The sequence below is a fragment of the Rhipicephalus sanguineus genome, unplaced genomic scaffold (assembly GCF_013339695.2).
Source record: "Rhipicephalus sanguineus isolate Rsan-2018 unplaced genomic scaffold, BIME_Rsan_1.4 Seq9762, whole genome shotgun sequence".
Lineage (NCBI taxonomy): Eukaryota > Metazoa > Arthropoda > Arachnida > Ixodida > Ixodidae > Rhipicephalus > Rhipicephalus sanguineus.
This window is the reverse complement of record NW_023616413.1, coordinates 20,503-31,030: the sequence shown is the minus strand read 5'-3', so window position 1 is coordinate 31,030 and position 10,528 is coordinate 20,503.

Here is a 10,528-nt window from a genome sequence, read left to right as displayed (position 1 = left end):
GCATTTGTCTTTGTAAGGAAGATCGCCGTTGGCATAAAGAAAAAAAATTAATAAATGCCAGCCCTGAGCACATTCAGCGTAAGCCGGAGGAGCGATTTTCGTATGACCAGTTGCAAGTACAGTTACGAGGTACCATCATTTTGGGAAATAGCGAAGTACCCACTACGAGTCTGTATAAGGCAACATGCGTACCTACGTAGCTGCATACTTCGTTCATGCTGTGGCTGTAGATGACGACGTCGACGACCGTCGTCGCTTTGCGCGCCGGCCGTTTTCCGCCGCGCAAAAGACCCGCCGGAGGTTCCGGAGGCGCTCTGCGTGGCTTCGGCAGGAACTTCGTATACGTTGAGCAGGAGGGAGCTGTCACGCGCGCCCTGTCTTGGCAGGGATCAGCAGACGGCTCATGCGTGCTGTATTCCCAACCGCTCAGTTGGCGTTGGACCGACAGACAGCACGAAGGTCGCTTCGCTCGCTGGAGCAGCCGCGTTTCCTAATATGCCAGCGTTTTGTTGAGAGACCGGACGCTGCTAGCCTACTTCGTGAACTTTGTTGCTATCGCATTCATTGATTCGCCTTTGCGGCGAAGCTAGGATATTTCTTTTTCTTTCACTGATTTCTCGACGGACGTGCAGGCTCCGTTGGCTGTGGGACGCCGGCCTGCCGCAGGAGTGGAACCGCCGCACCATGGAGGCGGCGCTGCGCCACACAACGGATACGCAAACTACTGTCGTGGCGGCCATGAAGCTCACCGACGTGGGAGCCATCTTCTACCTGATGCTCTTCGGACAGGCGTTCGCCTGCACTGTCGGCCTCTTTGAAGTGTTTTTCGGCATGCTGCTGCCGGCCGCAACGCGCGCACTAGCGCAGCGCCGATCTGCCAGTGATTCCCCGCACGCCGTTCGTACGGACGGCGCCTGTCGGCCGTGGAAGCGCCTACTCGGGTTGCTATTTCTATCACCGGACGTCCGATAAATTAGGGCCATCACGTTTCCCCACTTGGGCAACTAGAACCGAACTGCAGTTCAATATAGTAACAGACATCTCACAGCTATAATTAGAGGCTAGAAAGAAGTTCGATGTCATCACTTCAGCGTGACTTGAACGGGGAGCGTATAGGGGAACAACTTGGTCGCTGCTTTTAATAACTGTCACAGCCCCTTCGAAGACATGTTTCAACTGGAGAATACTTGCGTTTAGCTGTCGTACTCCTATAAAAGGGTAATTTAGGCATCCTGCTTCCTTTGTCGGTAAATACTTGATGGATCAAGTTGTCTGCGGTCAATACTATATAGTTCACATCAGCCAATGAGCTGCGGCGCTTCGAACGCTTTCATGCGAATAGCCGGAACTAGTATTTTGTTACGTCGTTTGGAAAATTCTCAAGATGACCCATGTTTAAGAAACCAGCTAAACGAATACACTGAACTATATATCTGTAATAATAATATCTGGGGTTTAACGTCCCGAAACCACGATATCAATATGAGGGACGCCGCGTAGTGGAGGGCTCCGGAAATTTCGACCGCCTGGGGTTCTTGAACGTGCACCTAAATCTAAGTACACAGGCCTCAAAATTTTTCGCCTCCATCGAAAATGCAACCGCCGCGCTGAACTATACTGTCCATCGGTGTCGACTGTGGTAAGGATAGAGAAGGTAGCATTAGATGCGCGAATTGAGAGCTTGTAGAGATAAAATCAAATTCTTTCTGTCCGTTTTACGCCTTTTTCTATCATCTGGAAACCTAATTCCTGGGTTTCCTCATTTCTGAGAGACCTCATTTATACTTTTTTTATGCGCACATTTCACGTGTTGTCAGCTACGGCGAATATCGCTATGGCGCCCCTTGAATCTTGCTATTAACACGACCGATAGATTTGTAGTATCACGCAACTATATAAAGAAGTGTAGGCTTAAATAGACCGACTTAATTTATCCATACCTTTAGCGCATTCGAAATGCACGAACTTATGTTACGTCGCCGAAAGTCTGCATCCGTTCGCTTTCGAAACATACAGATGAAGACGACCTGAAGCCGGTAAGCGCACGAAGGCAGGGAATATGAAGACGACACACAGAGTGCTACTTCCAACTAATATTTATTGCGACACAGACATGCCATATATGTAGTTTCTTCGCTCATCACGTGGTAACAGCGCATGCTTGAGAAGAAAGGCTATCGAATTCTTTTCTTATGCTTTTTTTTTCGCTAAAAGATCAGAGGCGCTGGTAACGTATACACACGGAAACAGGGCGATGAAGCAAAAAAAAGAAGCACTTGAAACAATGCAAGAAAAATTTTCTACAGAGTTCGTGAATGCGCTGTCAAAGGCAAAATCGATAGGGTGAAAAGGGGGACGTGAAATGAACATGGATTTTAACAAAAGCCTTCACGCGTCTCTGAAGGCTTATTCTGAGCGTAAGAAAAATGTTTTTCTTACACCGTGATTCTGACGATTGGCGGTGCGGCGCGCCTGCCCACGCTTGCGTTCCCGCGCTCGCACGTGCTTGACGCGTCTTCCGCGACAGCGCGGACAGCACCTCTTCGTACCTGGGCGGTAGCGTACGTTCGTATAAAACGTCGCTGGGTGAAAATCGGTTGGCAACAACCGCAATACATTATATTGCAGGCCAATGGGCCTTGACCGGGACCAACGAAATATTCGTATCACCCGAAATTCGTATGAGCTGTGATCGTATCACCGAGGTTTCACTGTAAATAGAAATTACGAGAGAAAAAAAGGACAGAAAAAACTGGAAAAGAAAAGAAAAAGAAACAAAGAGAGGAGGAAAGAAAGAGAAAACCGAAGAGAAACAAAGAAGACTGCCCAGCTCCGCGCTCGGCAAAATTATACTAACGCTGCAAAAACTAGATTTCAACGACCATTGCGCAATAATAATAACAGATTCCCTGTCAGTATGTACATCTCGAACAACTTCATCAAAATCAATTGCCTTAAAAACGCTGCTTACGCTAGTTCCTCCGCAGTTGAAAATTTTGAAATTATTATGGGTACCTGGCCGTTGTGAATTAGAAATAAATGAAATGGCCGACACACCAGCGAGAGCGGCATTGAACGGTCCAATAATTTCGGTCCTTCCTGTAGTAGCCAGCATAACTGCGATTAGGTATAGGAAATTTTCCCTTCGAGCAGACGCCATAGAATCAATAACTTCATGGACAGATTTTAGACATTTAAAATTTTCATGGAAAACCCAGTGGTGTCAAACTAGACAATTAGAAGTATTATTAACTAGATTACGATGCCGAGTGCCCCCGTTGAATCTGTATGCACACAGGGCTGGTCTGGCGATATCTCCCCTCTGTCACTTTTGTTCAGAAATCGAATCAATAGAGCATTTTTTTTATCGTGTCGCCGCAGTATATTACTAAGAAAAAGATTCTTGAAACTCATTGTGCTAAGCTGGGGATAATTTTAACAATAGACGCTATTCTCACCTTCGGTGCTTCGGATTTGGGCGTCAGCCACAGGAATGTTTTTGATGCTGTAATTGCTTTCCTTCAGGAAACAAAACGAATGTGTTTTTAAGTTCTTAATTGCAAGCCTGTTCCGATAATAGCAATCAATCAATAAGATAAAAAAAAAATAAAAAAGAAGACGTTCGGTACCGCATTAATTCATTATTCTAATTTCTAGTTAGGATGAGAAGTCTGGGCTGAATGTAGAAATAATTATTGCACTAGTTCTTTTTACGTTTGCTTGTCTTTTGTGTTAACTTAGTAGTTTTAAATCTTCATATCTACAATTCTTGGCCAATCCCCCAGAGTGGGTATGAGCCATATGTAGAGGATCATCATCATCATCATCAGCGCTTGTGGCACCACTAGTGCAAAGCTGCATTATCTCTTTTTTATATATATATCGCGACGGGAATTCATGAGGTCATGAAACGTCGAATGCACCGACCCACCCATCTTCATGCGCATGCGCCTGCCGTAGCACTGTGCGTTTAGTTGAAAAAAATACAAAACGGCAAGGTTAACAGCCCAATATGGCGGCACCGAAACCCACCCGTTGACGGCAGCGCAAGAAGACACACATGGCCTAGCGAGCGGTGGGTGGAAAACTGGCTTGACGATGGTGCCCTTATCGTGGCATCTCCGATTACTGGACACAGGAAGACAGTCTCCGATGCCTGAAGCTGCCCAAATGCACATGCTGCGCCTGACTGTAGGACGCGGAAGCGTTGCTGAGCTTGCACTTGGCTACGCTCCGCGAGTAACGATAAGACCAGCGATAAAGCGTGTATAGGTTGCTGGCATGTGAATTGTCACCTCATTTTACGCGCCAAAATCACCATTCGATTATGAGGCACGCCGTAGCGGGTGACTCGGGAAATTTTGATCACCTGTGTTCTTTCAGCGAGCGCCTAAATCTAAGTGCAATGCTGTGCTTAGCGCCCATTGAAGTACGGCCGGGAATCTATCCCGCTTTCTCGAGCTTAGCAGCGCGACAATTCTGCTGAGACACTTCCGGCTTAAAAGCGACTGCATGATAATACAAAGTGTTCTATCGTTTCGTCCTTACCGTAAAATGAACACAGAGGGAAGAGAGCCAGACCAGCCTCCTGCATGTAAAAGGTTAATTTAGGAACTTGACAGCCTAATCTCGTACTTCCTATTTTCGAGTTGTGAATAAATTTCTATTTCAAGGAAGCAAGACGTGTCGACGGGTTAGTGATTGCCCCGAAGCATCGTCGTTGCCATCACACATAAGGGGCTACTCGTAAGCGGCTAAGACAGCGATAATTAAGACAGCAAATATGTTTGTTCTTGACTGCATGTGCGTGCGTGCGCGCGCGTGTGATTCCACTGTCTACTAGTTAGCACTGCATGTCATATCTTACTTCCACGTGACTTTTGACCGGTCTGCCGTAGTGGGCATGAGCCATCCCTTACGGGAGAACAAACAGGCAAATTAAACCAAACAGAGGCGCCATCTTTACGGTCCGAGGAAGCGGTCTTGCGTCAACGAAGCCTGAAGCCGACGACAAAAATCGTCGCATGTTTCCGGGCCAGCGAAGCGACGAAAGAAGCGAAAATCGCCTTGCCTGTTTTCACGAAACAGTCGCCGCCTTCCGAGGTAACAGGCACTGGATACTAAGAATAAGCAACGGGTGAAATCAACCTAGGCGTAACTCTTGAATTGTAGACATCGTGTCATAGCTCAAGGATGACGTCACCAGTACTGACTACAGGCGTCAAGGCAACTGGCTTCTAATGAAGAACAAAAACAAAGAGGTATCTCGCCCGCCCAAGGTGCGTCCTCCTAACACGGTGCAGGCCACAGATACGATTCGTCAAGGCATGGCACAGGCCACAAATGCTTCGGCCAAAAGCAGTGGAAATGACCGCGCCAAGACTGCCATTGGCCAGCAGCTCGGGAACTCAGCTCGCGAGCAAAAAATGTCTGGATATCCACAGGATGCTAATCACTCTCAACCTGGTAACATTCGACAGGACTTGACGCGCCCACAGTCCCTACCACTCCGCAAACTCCTGTGCAGCCTCTGCCCTCATTCCAACCTGAAGTCAACCGCCTTCCGCAAGCTCCCCAATACCAACGAGCACCTACCTACCGTGTGCCTCCTAATAGCACACAAGCTGCCGGCTACGCTCAGGACCCTGGTTACCCACGACTTGCACAATATCTTCAAGCACCGAAATATCCAGAAACGTATGCTTATCCGCAGTCAGCTAGCAACCCGGAGCCTTCTGGATACCAGCAGTTATACCCACAAGCGCAGAACGACCCAGCGGCTTTCGTTTATCAAGCACCACCTGCTTATGCGCCGAGTTCTGGTCAAACTTACCTCCAGGGCTTGCCGCCGGACATGGACCCATACAAGCAAGTGTACTACGATGCGGCGAGAAACGGCATCCTTCCACAAGCACCGTGGAACGCGGGCTTTTATTACACCGAGCAGCCGTCAAACACAGGTGCTCCTTGGCAGGCTGAACCACCGCACTGGATGCAGGACAATCAGGAACCGAGGTACGTGCCCAGTTATCACTGAACATTGCGTTACAAGTCAGCGCTGTGAGGACATGGGACGAGAGCATACTACGCGGTATACTCGAACATCTAATCTCGTTTTTATGCATAGTTCGCGCACTAAGATGACAAAATTTTCATTACGTTAATTAGCTGTCTCTGCAAAGCGGTCAAACAGAAATCCCTGTCTGACGACATTTTCTAGAATACGTTATTTCCTTGAAGACTGTGCCCTCGCGTTAGAGCGCTTTTGCAGCCCGGGCAGCGGTACTCAAGCTAGTATTGTATATCTCGTGTATGACAACTCATTTTCAACGATGCCATAGCGCTGAATGCACAGGGACCAAGGAAGAGGACAGCACGTGCACTACCAACAACTGATTTCTATTTCGGAAACGTGTGGAACTTAAAGAAAAGACGAGTACAGCAATAAATGTGTCAAACATGCAAGGCAGCATCATCCACATATGCGATTTCCTTTGTGCTCAGAGTAATCGAGGGGGCGCTGACGCAGTTGGCACCTTCTTTTGCAGTCAGATTAGCCTCGACTATCTCCCATGTGTCCTTATCAACGCCGATGATGCGCGAAGAAGCACGCACCGGTGCCCCTTTGGGGCCTGTGCACAAGTGGTTGCCTATCGTTTCCCCTTCTCGTTCGATAAGGTGTACAGTCGAGCGTGATTTGACGCTTATCGCGCGAGCGTCGACCGGCCTAGCGGCACGTTTCGGAACAGTGAAAATCAAGATTACGCATTCTTCTCTCCCTCGTTGGCTCTTCCACGCTTCAACAATCGCCCCTACGAGGAACACTCCACCATTTCTCTCCGTTTGAAGTTTTCCATCCGTTGCGATCAAGCGTATTCTTCGTTGGCTCTTATCTCCGCGGACGATAAAAAACTGCTGGAAGAGATCTGGTAAGATGGGGCTTGGAACTGCTTCGCTTGAACAGCTTGCCAAGTTCAACAAAATATATCGCGTTGTCATAAAAAAAATGAAAATGCGCCTTCCTCAGACGGAAGTGATCGCGGCTTAAGGAACAGCAAAAAGAGTGAATGAAGCTTGCCTGATACCAGCCTCTCCTCGAAAGAGTATTCTGGGACGTGCACTGCTCTTCTGGAGTTCTTGGTCGATGCTCGCGCGATAACCTTCAAATCGCGCTTGACTGTATGTACATACAAAGGCCACACAGGCAGATGCCTGAATTACAGGTTAGCGGAGCACAAGCAGTTGTTACCGCGATGGGCACGGGCCAGTGCGTGCATGCAACCACTGCTGTTGTCTACCTCTGTTTAATGAATGTGTAGTTTTGTTTAGGAACATTGATAAAGGATTCGCGGGAGATAGTCAACGAGGCTAATCTAGTTGCGAAAGAAGGGGCCAACTGTGTCAGCGCCCTCTCGGTTACTCCGAGCGCAAAGGAAATCGCATATCTGGGTGATGTTGGCTGGCACGTTCTTTTTACACATTTATTGCTGTCCTCGTCTTTCGCAGAAGTACCACACGTTTCGAAGTAAAATCACTTGTTAGTAGCGCACATCCTGTGCTCTTCCTTCTTCCTTGTGTTTTCAGCACTATGGCTTCAATGAATGTACCGAACCAAATAGTCCAAGAGTATGTACTATTGGGACTCATTTTCGGTCGTGTTTGTTCTCACAGCTACATGTGGCGTAATGATGCGCCTGCTCGCTGCGGGGACCAAGGCTGTTGTCGAAACTGCTGCGGTGAGTGCTGCGGACGGGAGGACGCCAAACGCTGGGAGCGAGAGCAGCGAATGCGGGAACCCTCGCTGTCTTGCATCAGCCGATCGTGGCATACTACGGTCTGCACGCCGCGCCTTGCAGGGCAGCCTCGTGTTCCGAGCTGCGCCTGCCGCGTCACGTGTGGTCCACTGGCGGAAGCATTCTCACGAGAAGCCTTTCTTGGTACGAATCTACTCAGCAGTGCGCCCTCTTAGGCAAATGTTTCGAACGCGGAAGCTGTGACGGTGACACAGTAATTTGGCCGAGCGTGAAACCTGAAAGAGTTCAGCTTGATATTCTTAAATATTAGGGTGGGAATCAAGCTTTACTTGTTTAACTAGCAGGTGGAAGAAATCAAACCTTGTTTTATTGCATAATGACTCGAGGCTCCTCGTAAGACTTGAAAGAAAACCAGTACGCAATAAGAATCATTCTTCAAACGAATACTTCTTCGCTTCACGAAAAAGTATAAATTTAAGCATGGAAAAGCTTACTATATAGCAATTTCTCCTGTTTTTTCCATTTCTCGTGTACATTTATCACCGTCTAATTTCCATCACAGTGCTGAATGAAACACCCAGCCTGCACGGCAAATTCAGCCCCCTGTCATCATTATTTTATTCTTACCTATAAGAGAACTGGTGTTGTAGAATCAGCAGTTCGGTGATGTGACAGGAATTAATAAGGACAATTCAGACACGCTTTGCAGTAGACGACTTCCAATGGCGATTCTAACATCGGAATAAAGAGCTGAACCAGTGTTTGTTGAAGCCGCGCACAAAGGACACAATCGCGCATACATAAAAATGACACAAACGCTAGCGCACCAAATATCATGCCTGACCAACTAGACCATCAGTACATATGCATGAACCAGTGGGGGAAATATTATAAACCTGACCGCACTGATGAGTCTGAGAGCTTGTGAAATATTGTTTCCCAACCGTAGCGCACGAAGTTTTGCGACAGGCCTCGTATGATGCACCAGACAAGTCTATATTAATCAGAGCAATAAACCGCTTAAATAAGAGCAGATACACCGCGATTAATTACAAATTAACGGTGCCGCATGCGTGCAATATTTCTAATCTTGTCAGTTATATTGCACGTACGCAGGCCACGGACAAGGGATGCGCACGATCATCTCGAACCAGATTTTGCAGGTGATCCTTTCTCTTGGGCCTCTAACGAAGCTCTGTCGACCAGTCGGTACCATTATGAGCCATTAAGGTGAGCGCCTTTTACCAAAACAAATGTCATTATTTCGAGTGAGTTGGTATTGCATTTACAACGCAGTCTCAATCATTTCAGTTGGTGAGTTCATTAAAGACATTAAAGACATTAAAGACCTCGTCCGCAGAGTTTCTGGCAAACACTATGGCATGAAGGAACACGATTTGTGTCGTCTCATTCATGCCTTCATACTGAGCCGCTTCCTTTATACAATCCCGTATCTCCGACTTCGACAAGAAGAAATAGCCACCCTGGATGCCATGCTTCGTAAAGCCTATAAGGTGGCCCTACACTCCCCCCTAACACACAGACCACTAAACTTCTTCAGCTTGGGCTCCATAACACCACACACGAACTCATTGAGGCCCACAGACGAGCGCAATACACTCGTCTAGCTCAGTCTTTCACCGGACGCTACATACTTGACACCCTTAATATTCACATACCAGCAGCCGACCCCACACTTCTACCAATCCCCCGACCCATACACACACAGCTCATAGTAAAACCTCTCCCAAGAAACACCCACGTTACCTACCATTCGGCTCGCCGCAAGGCACGTGCAAAAGCTCTCCACAAATACTACGGTTCTGAAGAGGACGCCGTATGGGTGGATGCAGCTTGCACGGGCGACGACGCGGCAGTTGCAGTCGTTGATCACACACTCCGACCCATCGCAACTCTCCACCTTCCTCCTGCGTCCACACCGGAATCCTCGGAAGAAGCGGCGATCGCGCTTGCCCTCACACAGACTGACGCCCGGTACGTGCTTTCCGACTCGAAAACCGCGATCCTAAATTTCGCGCGAGGACGAGTCCACGAGACCGCTTTCCGAATTCTCAGCTCGCCCACCAAAAACCCGGCCCGCCATGTGGAGCTGACCTGCGTGCCTGCGCACACTGGGAATCCCGGCAACGAAGCCGCCAATGACCACGCCCGAGGTCTCATCAACCGGGCGGCGGCGGAATCGGAGTCGGGATCTTCCAGGGAGCGCATGCATTCGTTCAACGAGATTACCCAGTCATATCGCGCCGAACGCCAGCTATACCCCCCACCCCACCGATCCCTGAAAAATTTTCACCAAATATTATGGCGACGCCTTCAGACTCGCACGCTTCCCTCCCCCTATTTCTTTTCCCGCATTTACCCGGAGCGTACGCCCCGTCTTGTGCTCAATGCACTCACCCCCACGCTACCCTTACCCACATTCTCATGGAATGCCCGGCGGACCCTCCCCCGCGGGGCCCGGAGCCACTGACCACATGGGAGGAATGGGAGACCCTGCTGCGCTCGACGGACCCGGCCAAGCAGAAGATCGTCACTGACCGGGCCGCCCACGTCATGGAACTGCATGAACTCATGAACGCATAGCGTAGTGGGGTCGTGCGGGGACCCTGGGACGTACGTGCCCAAATCCCTTGGTCAAATAAAGTTTTACCTCCTCCTCACCGTTTCTATAGGAACGGCGCTGAAGATCAGTCGGCTACACAGCGTATCTGGAATAGCAGGAGCCACACGAATAAAAAAAGGGTGTCAGCCAC